Here is a 22,886-nt window from a genome sequence, read left to right on the forward strand (position 1 = left end):
AATCTTTCTGTTTCTTTTCTCTCTTTCCACAACTTTCTTCTACGGGTGCTATTCGGATTGGCGGATGGTGACTAGTGGAGTGCCCCAGGGGTCGGTGCTGGGGCCTCAGCTTTTTACCATTTATATAGATGATCTGGAGGAGGGAACCGAGTGTAGGGTGTCGAAATTTGCGGATGACACCAAGATTGGGAGAAAGGCAAATTGTGCGGAGAGTCTGCAGAAGGATCTAGATAGGCTGGGCGAATGGGCCAGGAAATGGCAAATGGAATTTAATGTTGGCAAGTGTGAGGTGGTCCACTTTGGTAGGAAGAATGGTAGGAAGGACTATTACTTACGTGGCGAAAAACTGCAGCAGGCGACGGTGCAGAGGGACCTCGGGGTCCTTGTGCATGAGTCGCAAAAACCCAGCTTGCAGGTGCAGCAGGTGGTCAGGAAGGCGAATGGGATGCTGGCCTTCATAGCGAGGGGGATTGAATATAAAAGTAGGGAGGTCTTGCTGCAGCTGTATAGGGCATTGGTGAGGCCGCAGCTGGAGTACTGTGTGCAGTTTTGGGCGCCGCACCTGCGCAAAGATATTTTGGCCTTGGAGGGAGTGCAGAGGAGGTTTACTAGGCTGATACCGGAGTTCAGGGGGTTGAGCTATGAGGAGAGGCTGAATAAACTAGGCTTGTACTCGTTGGAGTTTAGAAGAATGAGGGGAGATCTCATTGAGACGTATAAGATGATGAATGGGATGGATAGGATAGAGGTGGAGAGACTCTTCCCGCTCAAAAAAGACAGTAGGACTAGGGGGCACAGCCTCAAGATAAAGGGGGGGCGGTTTAGAACGGAGTTGAGGAGGAACTTCTTCACTCAAAGGGTGGTGAATCTCTGGAATTCTCTACCCGTTGAAGTGGTGGAGGCTGCCTCGCTAAATATTTTCAAGAAGCGGGTTGATGGGTTTTTGATAAGAGAGGAGATTAAGGGTTATGGGGAGAGGGAGGGAAAGTGGAACTGAGCCACGACAGATCAGCCGTGATCTTATTGAATGGCGGGGCAGGCTCGAAGGGCCAGATGGCCTACTCCTGCTCCTATTTCTTATGTTCTTATGTTCTTATTAACAACTCCAACGTTTTCAATGGCACCACCACCTTGTTCATACACTAACAGGAAGTTCTCCCACATTCCTCTACCCAGAGCCCCAGTAATGACTCCCAACGCCAGAGCTGACAGACTGAAATGACAGAATACTCACTGTTAGCTGGTAATGCTTTCCTGTCGCTCTGGAAATGAATCCTGAAATGCATTAGCTTGGGAAATGGAGAGAGTGCTGGTGTTGGTAGCTGTTTATGTTGTTCCGAAGGGTTCTTAACCCTTCCCCTCACTTTAGCGCAGCTCTGCATCCAATGAGGAAAATATATCTGACTTAAAGCACTCTCATCCCCAGAGATTGCTGGGAATCTTGGCAAATCAGGCTAAGGGACATCAGCACATTGCGAGCCAGACTTTGACAAATTCCCTGCTGCATTCGGATTACAGAACAGCCCTGAAGCCACGGTCACAATTTCATTAAGATCCTTAAAATCAGATGCTAGGTACATTAACAAACCAAGCACACCCATCCCAATGGCCCAGTAAACAGCACTGATAATCTGACTCAATGCTGGGCATCACATTCTCCAGAACATCCTAACTCACTAATTCCTGACCTGGAACCTCCTTGTGATATATGCAATTCAAGCATCCACCTTCAATATGACTGTAGTGCCGGGAGTGATACTGTAACACCGGGAGTTAGACTGTAACCCAGGGTATGTGATGTAACCCAGGGTGTGCGTCTGTAACCCAGGATGTCTGTCGTAACCTGGGCAGTGTGACTGTAACACGGAGAGTGAGACTGTAACCTGGGCAGTGTGACTGTAACATGGAGAGTGAGACTGTAACCTAGGGTGTGCACCTGTAACCTGGGCAGTGTGACTGTAACTCATGGAGTGTGACTGTAGCATGGCAGTGTGACTTGTGATGTCAGTGTCCCTTTAAGAAAGGCTTTTTTAAAAATGTGATTTCTACAGTTTTCAGACCTGCCTTACAGCACCAGGGATCTGGGTGCGATTCCCAGCTTGGGCCACTGTCTGAATGGCATCTGCACATTCTCCCTGTGTCTGCATGGGTTTCCTCTGGGTGCTCCAGTTTCCTCCCACAGTCTGAAAGACATGCTGGTTAGGTGCATTGACCCAAACAGACGCCAGAGTGTGGCAACGAGGGGATTTTCACAATAACTTCATTGCAGTGTTAATGTAAGCCTACTTGCGACTAATATATAAACTAAACCAAACACTGATGTCATTGTTGCAGGGCTGACTATGATGAGTCCTTTTCTTGCTATTGAAATGGTTTAAATGGGGTTGTTAGTGTTTACTCTGGGATTGGTTCTGTAATTCCTGCATTGTGAGGACACTGTTTTTGGACAGGTTTCTTCCCAGTGAGTTTAAGGTTTCATTTTCAGTCTGGAGCTGCAAGTTTGATGTTTGGTTTTAGAAGGGACAGTAAGCTAAAAAGAAATGTTTTCCCTCTCTCCCTATTTTAGTTGGAAATTCTGATAGTGATCATAAAGCAAGGTTTTGTCTTAGAGTCATACAGTCATAGAGATCCACAGCATGGAAACAGGCCCTTTGGCCCAACATGTCCATGCCGCCTTTTTTTTAAGCCCCTAAGCTAGTCCCAATTGCCTATGTTTGGCCCATATTCCTAAAAACCTCTTATCCATGTAACTGTCTAAATGCTTTTTAAAAGACAAAACTGTACCCACCTCTACTACTACCTCTGGTAGCTTGTTCCAGACACTCACCACCCTCTTTGTGAAAAAATTGCCTTCATGAAGAAAAAATCAGCTGTTGTCGGGGACTGGGCCAGAGTTTCTCTGGTGTTTAGGGAAACTGTTTTCAAATCTTCATCTTCAAACTGTTCTGAGTCTCAAGAGCGTTGGACTGCAGAATTCAACAAACAACCTCAATCCCAGTATCACGTGAGCATTAGTCTGTGCTGTGTTAAACCTCTGGAAAGGGTCTTTTGTCTATGGGATTGATTTGATTGGAACATTGTAGATATCTTTGTTAAGGGTTATACATTATCATGATTGTTTGTTTCTTGATTGTAATTGATAAAAATTCTTGTTAATTGTTTTACTATACATGTTAACTATATTCTAAATAAACTTTGTTTGCAAAAAGCTCCCCTATGGGTCATTTGAATTGCATCTCATGCTTATCAAAACCAAATTCAAGATGCAAAACTTATGATTCAGGTGGGCTTCATAAAACACTTTGGACTTTCCAACCAGAACCATAACAGACTGTAATACAGGGAGTGTGACTATAACACAGGGAGTGAGACTGTAACCTGGGGAGTGAGACTGTAACTCATGCAGTGTGTCTGTAACCTGGGGAATGAGACTGTAACCCAGGGAGTGTGACTGTAACCCAGGGAGTGTGACTGTAACCCAGATAATGAGACTGCAACCTGGGGAATGAGACTGTAACATTGGGAGTGTGACTGTATCTCAGGATGTGTGATTGTAACTCAGGAAATGTGACCGTAACACTGGGATTGTGACTGTATCTAAGGGAGTGTGACTGTAACACTGGCAGTGTGACTGTAAAATGGGGAGTGTGATTGTAACCTTAGTCTTTTCTGTTAATCCCTTACCAAAAACATTTTGTTCCAAATATTTCTCTTTTTCTCTTTTAAGACCTATTCTGAAATCTGCTGTCCTTCCTGTTTGAGAACATAAGAACATAAGAAATAGGAGCAGGAGTAGGCCATCTAACCCCTCGAGCCTGCCCCACCATTCAATAAGATCAAGGCTGATCTGAAGTGGATCAGTTCCACTTTCCCGCTTTCTCCCCATAACCCTTAATCCCCCTGTCTATCAGTACTGTTTCTGCTCTGACCCCATCAAACCTCGAGAGAGAAACATTTTCCTAACATCTCCCTCCTTGATTCTGATGTAAGTCCGACAGTTACTGAAAATAGTTCTCCCCTGATTTGCCTTCTTAAAGTTTCTTACAATTTTGAATGTTCCATCTGATTTGCTAGTTTGCTGATTAATTATTAAAGTGATGTCACAGTGACAGTGTTCCAGCTTGTTTTAGCTTTTTCGCATTTTCATTCTGACATTTCAGAGTGAGGAATCCGGAATAAACACAAGGAACTGAGCATCGAGTCTCACTCTGTGAGTTACGGTTACTGAGGGAATGTTCCGGATGTGAGATGGTCCCTGGGTGATTGATGCCATTTTTAAAAATCAGTTGACAGGGACTGACTAGCATTTGTTTCCAATGTCAGATTTGGCAACAGAAAACAGGAAGTTTCTGCATCGTAAAAAGATTAAAATCCACAGGGGTCACAACAGAATATTCAGAGGGAGAGAGGCAAACAGACAGGCAGACAGACAGGCAGCCAAACGGACAGGCAGGCAGGCAGGTAAATGGACAGGCAGAGAGATGGGCAGGCAGGCAGGTGGGCAGACAGGCAAACAGACAGGCAGATAGTCAGGCAGGCAAACTGACAGACAGACAGGCAGGCAGGCAGGCAGACAGGCAGGCAAATGGACAAGCAGACAGACAGACAGACAGGCAGGCAGACAGACAGGCAGGCAGACAGACAGACTGACAAATAGACAGGCAGACAGACAGACAGGTAGGCAAACAGAGAGCAAATCAAATGGTGCCACTATGGTGCAAGTCTCTAAGTGTAGGTTATAGTAGATAAGAGTGAGTGAGAGCGGGAAAATGTGGCTGGAATTTTCCACTCGGAAAGTCCGGTGTTGAGAGTGGGAAGCTGGAGGAATTCCCAACACAGGGCATGATGGGTAAACTCACCAGTGTGATATTCGGTTAACTCATCATGTAACTGCAAACTTCACTCGAATCTCACACCAGGCTGGGTGGGAAAGGTGACCCAGCATGAATCCCCTGTGAACGCCCCGCCCCCGTGCACCCACCATGGATCTCCATGAACCCGCTGTGAAAGAATTGAGGAGAAGATTGCAATTGTTTTCCAGCTGGCAAATTTTGACTTCACTCCAAATATTTTGGTTTTGCCTGTCACACCAAACATTGGTGAGACTGGAAAATTCTGTCCTCATCTCTTCAATTCAATTATGGGACATGGGCATCACTGGCTGGCCAACATTTATTGCCTGTCCATAATTATCCTTGAGAAGAAGCTGCCTTTTTGAATTGCTACATTCCATCTGGTGTAGGTACATCACAATGCCATTAGGGAGAGAATTCCAGGATTTTGTCCCAGTGGAAGTGAAGGAATGGTAATATATTTCCAAGTCAGGACAGTGAATGACTTGCAGAAGAACTTGCAAGTGGTGGCATCCAATGTGTCTACTACTCTTGTCCTTCTAGATGGTCAAAGCTGCTAACTTGGAAAGTGTTGTCAAAGGAGGCCTCGTGACGTATCTTGTAGATGGTACACATGGCTGCCATTGTGCGTCAGTGATGAGGGAGTGAATGTTTAAGGTGGTGAATGTGGTGCCAATCAAGTGGGGCTGCTTTGTCCTGATGGTGTTGAGCTTCTTGAGCATTGTTAGAGCTGCCCTCATCCAGGCAAGTGGGAAGTAGTTCCAACACACTCCTGACTTGTGCCCTGTAGATGGTGGATAGGTTTTGGGGTGTCAGGAGGTGGGTTACTCACCGCAGGATTCCCAGTCTCTGAGTCTTGTAGCCACAGTATTTATATGGCTGGTCCAGTTTGGGTTTTGGTCAATGGTAACCCCCGGATGTTGATAGTAGGGGATTCAGAAATGTTAATGTCATTGAATGGCAAAGGGAAATGGTTAAACCCTCTCTAGTTGGTGATGGTTATTGCCTGGCACTTGTGTGCTGTGAATGTTATTTGCCACTTGTCAGCCCAAGCCTGGATATTGTCCAGGTCTTGCTGCATTTGGACAGCAACTGCTTCAACATGTATGGAATGGTGCTGAATATTGTACAGTCATCAGCGAACATCCCCATTTCTGACTTTATGTTGGAGGAATGGCAATGAATCAATGAAAATGGTTGGGTTGAGGACACTATCCCGAGAAACCCCTGGAGTGATGATCTAGCAATGAGCTGACTTGCTTCTTAACTGATTTCCTCCTTACTTAAATCAGGAATGCAGAGCCCATAATGACCTACATCGTGTTCTCAACTGGGATCAGTTAATCCTGCGAGAGTGTCTTGGTCAGTTTAGTTTGGTGCTGTATCCATCAAGATATGGAGCCATCGGCATGTTGACTGTTCCTCTCAGTAAGAACAGCTTGGGATATTCCCTGAATCTCAGTAAAGGGAACTATGATGGTATGAGGCATGTATTGGCCATGATGGACTAGGAAGCATTATTGAAAGGAAAGACAGTGGACAGGCAATGGCAGGCAATAATAGGAAGACAGATTATTACTTGAGTGGGTGTAAATTGAGAGGGGTGGATACTCAACAAGCCCTTGGTGTCCTTGTGCATCAGTCACTGAAAGTAAGCGCGCAGGTACAGCAGGCAGTAAAGAAAGCAAATGGTATTTTGGCCCTCATAGTGAGAGGATTTGAGTATAGGGTAGGTTCAGAAAGAATGTTCCCAATGGTGGGAGAGTCCAGAACTAGGGGTCTTAGTTTGAAGATAAGGGGTAAACCTTTTGGAACTGAGCTGAGAGTGAATATGCCAATGTGAATATGCCAATAATGGTAGGAAGGATTATTACTTACGTGGAGAAAAACTGCAGCAGGCGACGGTGCAGAGGGACCTCGGGGTCCTTGTGCATGAGTCGCAAAAACCCAGCTTGCAGGTGCAGCAGGTGGTCAGGAAGGCGAATGGGATGCTGGCCTTCATCGCGAGGGGGATTGAATATAAAAGTAGGGAGGTCTTGCTGCGGCTGTATAGGGCATTGGTGAGGCCGCAGCTGGAGTACTGTGTGCAGATTTGGGCGCCGTACTTACGCAAGGATATTTTGGCCTTGGAGGGAGTGCAGAGGAGGTTTACTAGGCTGATGCCGGAGTTGAGGGGGTTGAGCTATGAGGAGAGGCTGAATAAATTAGGCTTGTACTCGTTAGAGTTAAGAAGAATGAGGGGAGATCTCATTGAGACGTATAAGATGATGAATGGGATGGATAGGATAGAGGTGGAGAGACTCTTCCCGCTCAGAAAGGATAGCAGGACTAGGGGGCACAGCCTCAAGATAAAGGGGGGGGTGGTTTAGAACAGAGTTGAGGAGGAACTTCTTCACTCAAAGGGTGGTGAATCTCTGGAATTCTCTGCCCGTTGAAGTGGTGGAGGCTACCTCGCTAAATATTTTTAAGACGCGGGTTGATGGGTTTTTGATAAGAGAGGGGATTAAGGGTTATGGGGAGAGGGCGGGAATGTGGAACTGAGCCACGACAGATCAGCCATGATCTTATTGAATGGCGGGGCAGGCTCGAAGGGCTAGTTGGCCTACTCCTGCTCCTATTCTTATGTTCTTATGTGCTCACTGCAAGTTTTGTACAAAATCACCAAGGTGCCTTGGAATATGAAGCTTCCCCAACCTATCACCATTTTGAACAATTATTTCACTTTTCTGTTTCTTTCAAAGTGCAATTCTTTTTAATTTGTTAGATTGGACCAGTGTGTTTGGACACCCCAGTGGGAGAGAGATTGCAGCCAGAGTGAGATTCAACCAGAGTGAGGGTATCGGGAATTTGGTGCTGGGGGAAAGCGGTGCTTATTTTCAGGAGGAGAGGAGAGGCAAGCTTGTGAAGGAGACTTGAGGGTGAGTGAGAGGTAGAATGAAATTGAACCATGCCATCACAGCCAGCAGGTAAGTGATTGGCTGATGACTGGTAAGTAATTTTTCTTTTCATTTTTCTCTTTTTTTCCCTTGGCATTAACATTTTTGTTGTAAGTTAACTTAAGGGTTAAGTCATGGCAGGAGGTCCCAGACCTATGTCATGCTCCTCTTGTGTGATGTGGTAATTCAGGGACTCTTTTGGTGCCCTTAGCTTCTTTACCTGCAAGAAGTGTGTCCAACTGCAGCTCCTGTCAGACCATTTGACGGCTCTGGGGCTGTGGATGGATTCACTTTGGGTCATTGGTGGTACGGTGGCACAGTGGTTAGCATTGCTGCCTCACATCGCCATGGACCCAGGTTCAATTCCGGCTTTGGGCCATTATCTGTGTGGAGTTTGCACATTCTCCCTATGTCTGTGTGGGTTTCCTCTGGGTGCTCTGGTTTCCTCCCACTGTCCAAAGATACGCAGGTTAGGTTGATTGGCCGTGGTAAATTTACCTTCATGTCAGGGGGATTAGCAGGCTGAATATGAGGTGAATAGGGCTTGGGTGGGGTTGTGGTCAGTGCACAGCTGATGAGCCTTCTGCCTTGTAGATTCTATGATTCATCCACAATGCTCAGGAAGTCCATGTATAGCACGGTGATAGTTCAGAGAGTTAGTCACACGGCAGATAAAAATTACTGGGGGAGGTAGGGAATGGGTGACCAGCAGACAGAGGAAGAGTAGGAAGGAAGTGCAGGGGTCTCCTGCAGTTATGTATTGCTGGCGGAGATGGCTCACCAGAGAAAGGTGGTAGCAGCCAGGTTCATGGCACCGTGACTGGTTCTGCTGCACAGGAGGGCAGGAAAAAGAGTGGCAGAGCAAGTGTAATAGGGCACTCAATTGTAAGGGGCACAGGCAGGCGTTTCTGCGGACACAAACAAGACTCCAGGATGATATGTTGCCTCCCTGTTGCAAGGGTCAAGGATGTCTTGGAGCAGCTGCATGACATTCTGGAGCGGGAGAGTAAACAGCCAGCTGTTGTGGGGAGTATAGGCACCAACCCTATAGGTACAAAACTGGGTGAAGTTCTACAAGCTGAATTTAGGGAGTTAGGAGTTAAACTGAAAAGTAGAACCTCAGGGGTAGTAATCTCAGAATTGTTCCCAGTGCCACGTGATAGTCAGGATGGGAATGTCAGGGTAGCTAAGATGAATACGTGGCTTGAGAGATGGTGCAAGAGGGAGGGATTCAAATTCCTGGGACATTGGAACCTGTTCTGGGGGAGGTGGGACCAATACAAATCAGACTATCTGCATCTGGGCAGGACTGGAACCAATGTCCTGGGGGGAGTGTTTGCTAGTGTTGTTGGGGAGGGTTTAAACTAATGTGGCAGGGGGATGGGAACCAATGCAGGAAGTCAGAGGGAAGTAAAGTGGGGACAGAAACAAAAGGCAGTAAGGGGGAAAGTGGAAGGCAAAGAAACCAAAGACAAAAATCAAAAAGGGCCACAGTACAGAGTACAGACGCTGTGGAGAACTCAGTGAATCGGTCCAGTAAGGCTAAGAGAAATAAAACACAGGGAGAGTGTAGAAAACATGACAGGACAGATAATCTGAGGTATGTTTGCTTTAACGCAAGGAGTATGACAGGTAAGGCAGCTGAACTTAAAGTTTGGATTACTACATGGAATTATGATGTTGTGGAAGTTACGGAGACTCGGATGAAAGAAAAGCAGGACTGGCAGCTTAGTATTCCAGGATTTAGATGCTTTAAACGAGATAGAGAGGGTGACAAAAGAGCTGGGGGTGTTACTTTATTGAGTGGGGGGAATGCTATACAAAGGGACGATACCTTGCAGGGATCATGCAGTGAGGCCATAAGGGTAGGACTCAGGAACAGGAGCAGTGCAATCACACTGCTGGAGTTGTACCACAGACCTCTCAATGGCCAGCGTGAAGTGAAGGAACTGAAATGTCAACAGATTATGGGAAGATGTGAAAACAAAAGGTTGTTGTGATGGGCAATATTAACTTCCCCAACATAGATTGGGATTCCTTTAGTGCCAAGGGCTTCGATGGGGCAGTTTGTACAGAGTGTCCATGAGTGCTTCTCGAAGCAATATGTGGATAGTCCAACTCAGGAAAGGACTATCTGTGACCTGGTTCTGGGAAACGAGCCCAGACAGGTGATTGATGTCTCAGTGGGGACCATTTTGGGAACAGCGATCACAATTCTTTAAGTTTCAAGATACTTATAGAAAAGGATAGAAGTCCCAGAGTGAAAACACTAAACTGGGGGAAGGCTAACTATGACAGTATTAGGCAGGAGCTTGGGAATGTAGACTGGGGATGCCTGTTTGAGGTAAATCCACATCTGATACTTGGGAGTCTTTTAAAAGTCAGTTGTTAACAATTCAGGACAAGTATGTCCCTGTAAAAATGGAGGATAAAGATGGCAAGATTCAGAAACCCTGGATGACAAGAGAAATGGTGAGCTTAGTGAAAAAGAAGAAGGAAGCATAGATAAATTTCAGGAAATTGAAAACGGATAAGAAGGCATATGGCATGCTGGCCTTCATCGGCTGGGGCGTTGAGTATAGGAATTGGAAAATCATTGCAGCGGTATAATATTCTGGTTAGGCTGCATTTGGAGTATTGTGTACAATTCTGGTCGCCACACTACCAGAAGGATGTTGATGCTTTAGAAAGGGTGCAGAAGAGATTTCCCAGGATGTTGCCTGGTTTGGAGGCTATGGACTATGAAGAAAGGTTGAACAAACTTGGATTGTTTTCACTGGAGTGTCGGAGGATGAGGGGGGACCTGATAGAGGTTTACAAGATTATGACAGGCTTGGATAGAGTGGATAGTCAGAGTCTTTTTCCCAGGGTCAAAGGGTCAATTATTCAGGAGCATAGGTTGAGAGTGAGAGGGGGAAAATTTAAAAGAGATGTGAGGGGCAGGTTTTTCACACAGAGGATGGTGAATACCTGGAACGTGCTGCCGGGGGAGGTGGTGGAAGCAGATTCTATACCAAGATTCAAGAGGCATCTGGATAGATACATGAATAGGCAGGGAATAAAGGGATATGGACCATATAAAGGCAAGAAAATATTAGATTGGAGGCACATCTATCGGCACAGCTCTGGAGAGCCAAAGGGCCTGTTCCTGTGCGTAGTGTTCTTTGTTCTATTCCACTGTATTAGCCACGTGTTCCCACACATATCCAATCTAAGCTATTGATTTCCTCCTGCAATCTTATCTTCCTCCTCACCTCTAACTTTCCAAACAAACTTTATATGAGCAGCAAACGTGGCCACACTGCACTCGACCCTCTCCCCAGGTCAATTGTATACATTGTGAATGGTGAGGACCAGCACTGATCCTAATGGTGCCCACAACTTAAAGGCTGTTTACCCAAGAAAGAGGAGACAGGACTGTACAGCCCCACTGTGGGTGTCCCCCTGACCCCGGGTGATGCGCCGAGGTATTTAAATCTGCAGTGAAAACTCTAGCCAGGAATAATCGTCTCCCACTTTGCCATCAATGAATGCATTCACAATCCAAGCCCAAATCCCACAACTCCTAATTTTGTGTAATAACCAATTTGAGGCACTTCATCAAACAATTTTTCAAAATCCAAATAACCTGCAACCAGAAACAGCTCAAACAAATCCCTCATTACTGGCCCTCTGACAGTGCGGCGCTCCCTCAGCATTGACCCTCTGACGGTGCGGCGCTCCCTCAGCATTGACCCTCTGACGGTGCGGCACTCCCTCATTACTGACCCTCTGACAGTGCGGCACTCCCTCAGCACTGACACTCTGACAGTGCGGCGCTCCCTCAGCACTGACCCTCTGACAGTGCGGCACTCCCTCAGCACTGACCCTCTGACAGTGCGGCACTCCCTCAGCACTGACCCTCTGACAGTGCAGCGCTCCCTCAGCACTGACCCTCTGACAGTGCGGCACTCCCTCAGCACTGACCCTCTGACAGTGCAGCGCTCCCTCAGCACTGACCCTCTGACAGTGCGGCACTCCCTCAGCACTGACCCTCTGACAGTGCGGCGCTCCCTCAGCACTGACCCTCTGACAGTGCGGCGCTCCCTCGGCACTGACCCTCTGACAGTGCGGCGCTCCCTCGGCACTGACCCTCTGACAGTGCGGCGCTCCCTCAGCACTGACACTCTGACAGTGCGGCGCTCCCTCAGCACTGACCCTCTGACAGTGCGGCGCTCCCTCGGCACTGACCCTCTGACAGTGCGGCACTCCCTCGGCACTGACCCTCTGACAGTGCGGCGCTCCCTCAGCACTGACACTCTGACAGTGCGGCGCTCCCTCAGCACTGACCCTCTGACAGTGCGGCGCTCCCTCAGCACTGACCCTCTGACAGTGCGGCACTCCCTCAGCACTGACCCTCTGACAGTGCGGCACTCCCTCAGCACTGACCCTCTCACAGTGCGGCGCTCCCTCAGTACTGACCCTCTGACAGTGCAGAATTCCCTTTCGCCAGAAGGGCCACATCCAGCTTCGACTTGAACATATCTCCTTATCTCAGTCCTGAATGGCTTACCCCTTATTCTTAGACTATGACCCCTAGTTCTGGACTTCTCCAACATCGGCAACATTCTTCCATATTGAGCCTGTCCAGTCCCATCAGGATTTTATATATTTCTCTGAAATCCCCTCTCATTCCTCTAAATTCCAGTGAGTACAAGCCCAGTCAATCCAGAGTCTCTTCATATGTCAGTCCTGCCATGCTGGGCTTCAGTCTGGTGAACTCTCACTGGACTCCCTCAATAGCAAGAATGTACTTTCTCAGACTAGGAGACCAAAACTACACACAATACTCAAGGTGTGGTCTCACCAAGGTCCTGTTTAACTTCAGCAAGACATCCTTACTCCTCTACTCTCATCCCCTTGCTCTAATGGCCAGCATGCCATCAGCTTTCCTCATCACCTGCTATACCTGCATGCCAACCTTCAGTGACTGTTCCACCATCACACCCAGGCCACATTGCACTTCCCCTTTTCCTAAACTTCCGCCATTCAGATAATAATCTTCCTCCCTGTTTTTGGCACCAAAATGGATAACCTCACATTATCCACATTATATTGCATTTGCCAAGTATTTGCCCACTCAGTCGGCCTGTCCAAGTCACCCTGCAGCCTCTTAGCATCCTCCTCTCAGCACACACTGCCACCCAGCTTAGTGTTGTCTGCAAATTTGGCGATATTTCATTCAATTTGTTCATCCACATCATTAATGTAAATTGTGAATAGCTGGGGTCCTGGCACTGAATCCTGTGGTACCCCACTGGACTCCGAAAAGAACATGTTTATTCCCACATTAGCTACCCTCCAATCTTTCAGTGTCTACAGGTTGCTGGAAAATGATCACCAATGCATCCACTATTTCTAGGGCCACATCCCTGAGTACTCTGGGGTGAAGAGAATTAGGCTGTGGGGATTTATCGGGTTTTAATTCCAGCAATTTCCCCAATACAATTTCCTGACTAGTAAGGATTTCCTTCAGTTTCTCCTTCATGCTACAGCCTCTGTCCCCTGGTATTTCTGGGAGATTATTTGTGTTCTCCTTCATGAAGACAGAGCTAAAGTATTTGTTCAGCTGGTCTGCCATCTCTTTGTTGCCCATTATGAATTCACTTGATTCTACATTTAAGAGACCTACATTTGTCTTCACCAGTCTTCACATATCTATAGAAGCTTTTGCAGTCAGCTTTTATGTTTTCTTGCAAGCCTGTTTTCCTCTTCTGAATAAACCCTTTGTCCTCCTGTGCTGGGCTTTAAATTTCTCCCAGTCCTCAGGTTTGCAGGACTCTTGTAGTAATAGTGAACCAGATATACATCAGCCTGATTGGCTACACGTTTTGCTGGACTGGCCCATACAGAGCACAATCCAGGTATTGCATCACAAAGAAGGTTTGAAATGCGACTCACCAGGTTAGTTTCAGACACAGGTATCTGCAGGTGGAAGAGAGTTGGATGTTCTCAGTCTGAGCACAGCATCAACACAGCTCTCAGATGCTGCAGTTCATTCTGTTTGTGAAACTATCTCCTTCCCTGATGTACTGAGAGCTTCAAACAGTAAGAATGGAACACACTGAGTCTGCAGTGCTGGGAGTCAGCCACTGAGATGATGATGCCTCAAGACTGTAATTTTAAAGACAGTTCTCCACTCATTAGTAGGAGAGATTTCCTTTAGGCACTGACTGCTCTTCCTGATGGTCCTGGATAGAATGCTGCTCAGTGCAGTCAGTGTGAGTGAAGTTATAGTAAATGCACGCTCTCATTAACACACCAGGTCCTGCTCTCTCTCAGGAAGTAGCAGTAAGCAGATTCTACAGCGTGTTCCTCACAGTCTCACAGTACTCGGCTGCTAACTCCTGATCGATGCTGTATGCTTACACCAACAACTAGTAGAACAGGCTTCTAATAAGAGCTTCTGCAAACTCGCAGCATGAAGCAGCTGCCTCAACGGGAAAAGGAAACAAGTGATTCAGTCTCCACGAGAGGTTTGCTGGGGTATTTTGAGAGGTTGGGTGATAGTGAGGCAGTCAGACTCTCCATCATGTCTGTCTAAAGGATAAGTTCGCTACAAAAAAAAATTCAATGGCTTGTCTCTAACTGGGAGCTGCAAGCACAGCTACTTGCTGGTGCCACAACTCAGTTTGTGATGCTGTGGGAGATACTCACAGCACTACCGCAGTGTTTAGGACAATCTGTTCAGTTTTACATCAGGATAAACACAGGGATAAATATGCCTCAGGGATCAGTGTTGGGACCGCAATTGTTTACAATTTACAGAGACGTTGGGGATCAAGTGTAATGTGTCAAAATTCACAGATGACACTAAGATGAGTGGCAGAGCAAAGTGTGCAGAGGATGCTGAAAGTCTCCAAAGGGATACAGATAGTCTAAGGTGAGTGGCGAGGGTCTGGCAGATGGAGTACAATGTTGGTAAATGTGAGGTCATCCATTTTGGTGGGAATAACAGCAAAATGGACCTGGGTGTCCTGGTGCAAGAATCTCAAGGAGTTGGTTTGCAGGTGCAGCAGGTAATTAAGACAAATGGAATTTTATCCTTCATTGCTGGAGGGATGGAGTTTAAAAACAGTGAGGTTATGTTGCAGCTGTATAAGGTGCTGGTGAGGCCACACCTGGAGTACTGTGTACAGTTTTGGTCTCCTTACTTGAGAAAGGATATACTGGCACTGGAGGGGGTGCAGAGGAGATTCACTAGGTTGATTCCGGAGTTGAGAGGGTTGGCTTATGAGGACAGACTGAGTAGACTGGGGCTATACTCATTGGAATTCAGAAGAATGAGGGGAGATGTTATAGAAACATCTAAGGTTATGAAGGGAATAAACTATTTAGCTAAACTAGCGCTAAATATAAAAAAGGATAGTAAGAGTTTTTATAAATATATAAAGAGGAGGAGGCTGGCTAGGGTGAATGTTGGACCCTTAGAGGATGAGAGGGGGGATTTAGTGGTGGGGGATGAGGAAATGGCTGAGGCCTTGAATAAGTTTTTTGCCTCGGTCTTCACGGAGGAGGACGCAAATAATTTGCCGGATATTAAAGATAGAAGGATGGTAGGAGTTGAGGGCCTGAATGCGATCACTGTCATTAGAGAGGTAGTGCTCGACAGACTAGCGGGACTGATGGTGGACAAGTCCCCAGGACCAGATGGAATGCATCCCAGGGATCTGAAGGAAATGGCAGAGGTGATAGTGGATGCCTTAGTGATTATTTTCCAAACCTCGCTGGATTCCGGGGAAGTGCCGGAAGATTGGAAAACAGTTAATGGTACGCTGCTGTTTAAAAAGGGTAGCAGGCAAAAGGCAGGGAATTATAGGCCGGTTAGTTTAACGTCTGTTGTAGGAAAAATGCTTGAATCCGTCATCAAAAAAGAGATAGCGAGGCATCTTGAGAAGAATTGTTTGATAGAGCAGACGCAGCACGGATTCGTTAAGGGGAAGTCGTGTCTGACGAATTTATTGGAATTCTATGAGGATGTGTCTAGTGCGGTAGACAGAGGGGAACCGGTGGATGTGGTGTTTCTCGATTTTCAGAAGGCGCTTGATAAGGTGCCGCACAAAAGGTTGTTACAGAAGGTTAGAGGGCATGGAGTTGGGGGTAGGGTGTTAGCATGGATAGAGGATTGGCTGTCAAATAGGAAGCAGAGAGTGGGGGTCAATGGGTGCTATTCGGATTGGCGGTTGGTGACTAGTGGAGTGCCCCAGGGATCGGTGCTGGGGCCTCAAGTATTTACCATTTATATAGATGATCTGGAGGAAGGAGCTGAGTGTAGGGTGTCGAAATTTGCTGATGACACAAAGATAAGTGGAAAAGCAAATTGTGCGGAGGGTGTAGAAAGTCTGCAGAGGGATCTAGATAGGCTGAGCGAGTGGGCGAGGACCGGGCAGATGGAATACAATGTTGGCAAGTGTGAGGTTATCCACTTTGGCAGGAATAATAGTAGGAGGGACTACTATTTAAAGGGTGAAAAGCTGCAGCATGCTACGGTGCAGAGGGAGCTGGGGGTCCTTGTGCATGAGTCGCAACAACCCAGCCTGCAGGTGCAGCAGGTGGTCAGGAAGGCAAATGGGATGTTGGCCTTTATAGCGAGGGGGATTGAATATAAAAGTAGAGAGGTCTTGCTGCAACTGTACAGGGCACTGGTGAGGCCGCAGCTGGAGTACTGTGTGCAGTTTTGGTCGCCGCACTTGCGCAAGGATATTTTGGCCTTGGAGGGAGTGCAGAGGAGATTCACTAGGCTGATACCAGAGTTGAGGGGGTTGAACTATGAAGAGAGGCTGAATAGACTGAGCTTGTACTCGTTGGAGTTTAGAAGGATGAGGGGGGATCTTATTGAGACGTATAAGATGATGAAGGGGATGGATAGGGTAGAGGTGGAGAGGTTCTTCCCGCTCAGAAAGGACAGCAGGACTAGAGGGAACAGCCTCAAGATAAGGTGGGGGGGGCAGTTTAGAACGGGGTTGAGGAGGAACTTCTTCACTCAAAAGGTGGTGAATCTCTGGAATTCTCTGCCCGTTGAAGTGGTGGAGGCTATCTCGCTAAATATATTTAAGACGCGGGTAGATAGGTTTTTGGTAGGTAAGGGTATTAAGGGTTATGGGGAGAAAGCAGGAAAGTGGAACTGAGCCACTTCAGATCAGCCATGATCTTTTTGAATGGTCGGGCAGGCTCGAGGGGCTAGATGGCCTACTCCTGCTCCTGTTTCTTATGTTCTTAATAGATAAGATAGAAGCAGGGAAGTTGTTTCCACTGGCGGGTGAAACTAAAACTAAGGGACATAGCGTCAAAATGACAGCAAGCAGGCTTAGGACTTAGTTGAGGAGGAACTTCTTCACACAAAGGGTTGTGAATCTGTGGAATTCCCTGCCCAGTAAAGCAGTTGAGGCTCCCTCATTGAATGTTTTTATGGCAAGAACAGATGAATTTTTGAACAGTAAAGGAATTAAGGGTTATGGTGAGCGGGCGGGTAAGTGGAGCTGCGTCCATGAGAAGATCAGCTATGATCTTATTGAATGATGGAGCAGGCTCAAGGGGCCAAATGGCCAACTTCTGCTCCTAGTTCTTATGTTTTATTAAATATCCCCTCCCTTTCACACACACACACACACACACACACACACACACACACAAACTCACGAGCACACACACACACACACACACACACACACACACACACACACACACACACACACACACAAACTCACGAGCACACACACACACACACACACACACACACACACACAATCTCACTCACACACAAAAACAACCTCATAGAATCATACAGTGCTGAAGAGGCCCTTCGGCCCAACGAGTCCGCACCGAGAGATTAGAAACATCTGAACTCCCACCTAATCCCATCTACCAGCACTTGGCCCACAGCCCTGAATGTTACAATATGCCAAGTACTCATCCACATACTTGTTAAAGAATGTGAGGCATCCCACCTCCACCACCCTCCCAGGCAGCGCATTCCAGACCCTCACCACCCACGGGGGATAAAAACGTTTTTCCTCACATCTCCCCAAACCTCCTGCCCCTCACCTTGAATCTATGTCCCCTCATGACTGACCCTTCAACAGAGGGGGAACAGCTGTTCCTTATCCACTCTGTCCATGTATAGATCTTGGGTTCATGTCGCACTATCTGTAACCCCCGTGACTTGCCTGGGTTTGCAAAACCTCACTTACTGTACTGTCTGGAGACAATACACATCTCTTTAAACTGTGATCAGTGCTCCTTCCACTCACATTATCAGCCACTTCAGGTCTTGAACAGCAGGTTAGGTGTAAGGATTCACATTCTAATCAATAATCTCTAAACTGTCTGTGCTTTATATGCTCTGTCTGAGGCCAGAACTCTCCATTCACCTGACAAAGGGGCTAACCCCGAAAGCTTGTGAGTTTACTATCAAATAAATAGGTTGGACTAAAACCTGGTGTTGTCAGACTTTTTACCATGTATAGAATCACAGAATCTCTACAGTGCAGAAGAAGACTATTCAGCCCGTTGACCCCACACTGACAACAATCCCTCCCAGGCCCTATCCCCATAACTCCATGTATTTACCCTGCTAATCCCCCTGACGCTAAGGGACAATTTCCATAGTCAACCTAATCTGCACACCTTTGTCTCTCTGAATCCTGTGCACCTTGATCAGGTCGCCCCATCAGTCCTCTCTGCCCCAACAAAACAACCCAAGTCTTACCCAACCTCTCTCCATAACTTAAATGCTCCATCCCAGGCAGCATCCTGGTGAATCTCCTCTGCACCCCCTCCAGTGCAATTACATCCTTCCGATAACGTGGCGATCAGAACTGCACACAGTGCTCCAGCTGTGGCCTCATCAAAGTTCTATACAACTCCAACCTGACTTCCCTGCTTTTATAACCTGCTTTGATTGATAAAGGCAAGTGTCCCATTTGCCTTTTTCACCACCCTACTAACATATCCTTCCGCCTTCAGACATCTGTAGGCAGACACGCCAAGGTCCCTTTGTCCCACAGAACTTACTAGTGTCTTACCATTCATTGAGTGCATCACCTCACACTTTTCAGGGTTCAATTCCATCTGCCACTTATTTGCCCATTTGACCATTCTGTCCATATCTTCCTGTAGCCCAAAACACTCCATCTCATTGTTAACCATCCATCCAATCTTTGTGTCATCCACAAACTTACTAATCCGACCCCCCACACAGTCATCAATGTCTTTCATATAACTGATGAATAACTGGGGACCCAATGTGACCCCTACGATACGCCACTGGACACTGGCTTCCAGTCACTAAAGCAGCCTCTGTCATCGCCCTCTGTCTCCTACAACTGAGCCAATCTTGTATCCACTTTATCAAATTACCCTGTATCCCATGTGAATATACCTTCTTTACAAATCTCCCATGTGGGACCTCGTCACAGACTTTGTTTAAATTACACACACACACACACACACACACACACACACACACACACACACACACACACACACACACACACACACACACACGTGCACGCGCACTCCTTCTCACACACTCTCTCTCACACTCCCTCTCACACACACTTACATTCACTCTCACACTCTCTCTCACACACACACTCTCAGAAACATACACGCACACACACACACGTACACACACACATATACTGTCTCACAAACACACACACACACACTCACACAAGCACACACACACAAACTCCTGCCCCCCCGACATTCTCTCTTCCACCTTCTTCCGTCGGGAAAAAGATACCAAAGTCTGAGATCACGTACCAACTGATTCAAGAATGGCTGCTGCCATCGAACTTTTGAATGGACTTACCATATATTAAGCTGATCTTTCTTTACACCCTAGCTATAACTCTCACTGTAACACTATATTCTGCACCTTCTTTTTTCCTTCTTCCCTATGCACTCTATGAATGGTATGTTTTGTCTGTAGAACAAGCAAGAAAAAATACTTCTTATTGTATCCCAATATATAGAGTAATGGAAACAGGCCCAATGGCCCAGCTTGTCCATGTTGTAACATGTGACAATAATAAATCAAATCAAACACATACTCACACTCTCACCCACTCACAGTTACAGACAAACACACACACATTCTCACAGATACGCACATACTCTCACAGATACGCACATACTCTCACAGACACACACACACACACACTCACTCACTCTGAGGCACACATACTCATACATGCACTCATTCACACACTCACACAGACACAGACACACATACTCACACACAGGCACACACACAAATGCATCATCAAGTGCCTAGCAACAGTGATAAGGTCAGTGTAGCATTTCTCCCTCTGAGGTCAGAGCTGCTGCAGGATCCGCACAGCATCCTGAAACCCCACCAATACCCCACTGATTTCTGAAGCTTTCCAGCAGAAGGAACTCACCCAGGAACATTGCTCCCAAGTCACAGCAGAGGACACAGCCCAGTACAGGCGATGACTGTCTAACTGTTCACCTGCCTCAGGAAAACATCAGTAAACTCCTCCAGCTCCCTTCACCAGCAAACACACACCCCGCTTGAAGAAAAACTGAGAGCAGTTTGCTCAGAATGTAACTGTCTGTTATTAATATACCCTGAAAGTCAGAGACAAGCAGCAGAACAAAGCTTGGAGAGGTCGAGAGGTGGAAATCGACAAAGGCAGAGAGAAAAACAGAAAAGACAGAGAGAGAGAGAGAGAGCATGTGATGGTAGCTCGGGATTCAGGTTTACCACACTGAGTGGATTAATAATTCTGAAAGATTCCACAGTCACATTTCAATCCTGAGTCAGTGACAGATTGCTTTCATCTTAAATCACTGCTCACTGCAATGGTTTTTGTTGCTGTTTTGGGATGAAGCGGGGAGAATTGACAACGAGGTGGGGGTAAGGTGGGGGGAAGGTACCCCAGGATTGGCAAAGAAAATAAATACAGAACTAGATACAGAGGGCAGCTCTGATAGTGTCACAATGACCCTCACAACAGCTTCACCCCAGGACAGAGGAATCAGGACCTCTGTGTCTCTCTTAACTGATCATTCAGTTCTCAGCCATGACCTCAGGGAGGGTATACTGGAGAGGGTGTAACACACAAACCAGGCTGAGACCTCGAGCTTAAAGGGTTAAATTGCAAGGACAGGTTTCACAGACGAGGATTCTCTTCCTGCGAGGACTGAAGGGAGATGATTGGGGGATCGGAGATGTTCTCTGGTCAGTTCTCTGGCAAAGGGGAATCTGGAACAAAACGGCAGAACTGTGAAGTTGGAGCCACCTGTTCAGGGCGGGACTTCCTCACACTGAGGGCAGTGCAAATCACTAACTCTCGCCCCTGAAACTCAAATACTGTGGATTTTAGATTAAAATGATCAGGATTAAGGTGAACAGGTTTTTCTTGTATTGCGAAATGAGGAAATGCAGTTAAAACACAGATCAGATAGTTCAGCCTTTATTAGAATGAGTGGGAGGTGAGATCGAAAGGCTTCATGTCAGATGTTGCTGCACTTAAACGCTGCATAGTGCTCCGAAAGCTAGCGGCTTTAGCTACGAATAAACCTGTTGGACTTTAACCTGGTGTTGTGAGACCTCTTACTGTGTTAAAGACAGGATGTGGAAATGCCAGCGTTGGACTGGGGTAAACACAGTAAGATGTCTCACAACACCAGGTTAAAGTCCAACAGGTTTATTTGGTAGCAAATGCCACTAGCTTTCGGGGCTTTGCCCCTTCGTCAGGTGAGTGGGGAGTTCTGATCACAAACAGAGCATATAAAGGCACACACTCCGTTTACAGAATACTGGTTAGAATGCGAGTTTTTACAGCTAATTAAGTTTTAAACGTGCAGACACTGTGAGTGGAGACAGTTTTAATGGGAGATGGTTAATGATTAACGAAGAAGGCCTCAGAATGACCCCATTCCACAACATAAAGATGCATTTCTAAAGTAGCAACTCTTCAGGCAAACACAGCAAGAGGGGCAGGGAGGATGTCATTGCGTGAACACTTTCTCACCATGTATAGGATCCAATCATGAGAAGAGTGTTCAGACCAGGGAAAGAGGTCCAGTCGGACTGTCCACTCAAAGAAGTATTCTGGAGGATCAGCCTGGCTCACCATTAACCCTTTGTCTAACTCTCCAAACCCCAAAAACCCTAAACTGAGCTCAATGGTGACAAATAGAATTCTATCATGATGAATGTGAGATCAACCAGTTTGGGCGAAAGAGAAGCACAGGGGGCTCTGGGGGAATCTGCTCTGAATAATTAGTCCGGTAACATAGTCGGCACAATGCCTCGCCCTTCACTGTTTCACGTTAAGTTCCACACAGCTATTGTTACTGACAGTGCCATCCTGAGTGCCCATAACCAGCTCTGAGCAGCTGACAACAAGAATACAAATGTGGTATATGCAGCAAAGGGCAAACAGCACCAAACATCTGGTGGAGAACATACCTTCTCCATTGCATAAAGCTTCACCAGTTGAGGAACAGGATCAGTGGACATCTCACTTGAGTGTAGTTTCAGTTTGAAACTTTCAGTTTCCCTTTGTTCAGACCCAGGGCTCAGACAGGGACCTGTTCTCAATCTCTCAATGTTCTGTGATGTCTCTTGAGGTTAACATTTAGACAGAGCGCTGCTTCCCACAGAATGGCACTCTGCATGGAACACAGGCTGTTCAGTTCCTCAAATTCCACAGCAACCGCTAGAAGGGATCCAAAACCCAAAGTACCTCCATTGGTAGCCTGCGATCTCAGGAATGAATTTTGATTTGATTTGGTTTATTATTGTCACACGTGTTAGCATACTGTGAAAAGTATTGTTTCTTGTGTGCTATACAGGCAATGCATACTGTTCATAGAGAAGGAAAGGAGACAGTGCAGAATGTAGTGTTACAGTCATAGCTAGAGTGTAGAGAAAGATCAACTTCATGCAAGGTAGATCCATTCAAAAGTCTGACAGCAGCAGGGAAGAAGCTGTTCTTGTCAGTCGGTACGTGACCTCAGACTTTTGTATCTTTTTCCCGATGGAAGAAGGTGGAAAAGAGAATGCCAAGGGTGTGTGGGG

Source organism: Carcharhinus amblyrhynchos, chromosome 21 (genome assembly GCF_965287045.1).
Source record: "Carcharhinus amblyrhynchos chromosome 21, sCarAmb.v2.hapA, whole genome shotgun sequence".
Lineage (NCBI taxonomy): Eukaryota > Metazoa > Chordata > Chondrichthyes > Carcharhiniformes > Carcharhinidae > Carcharhinus > Carcharhinus amblyrhynchos.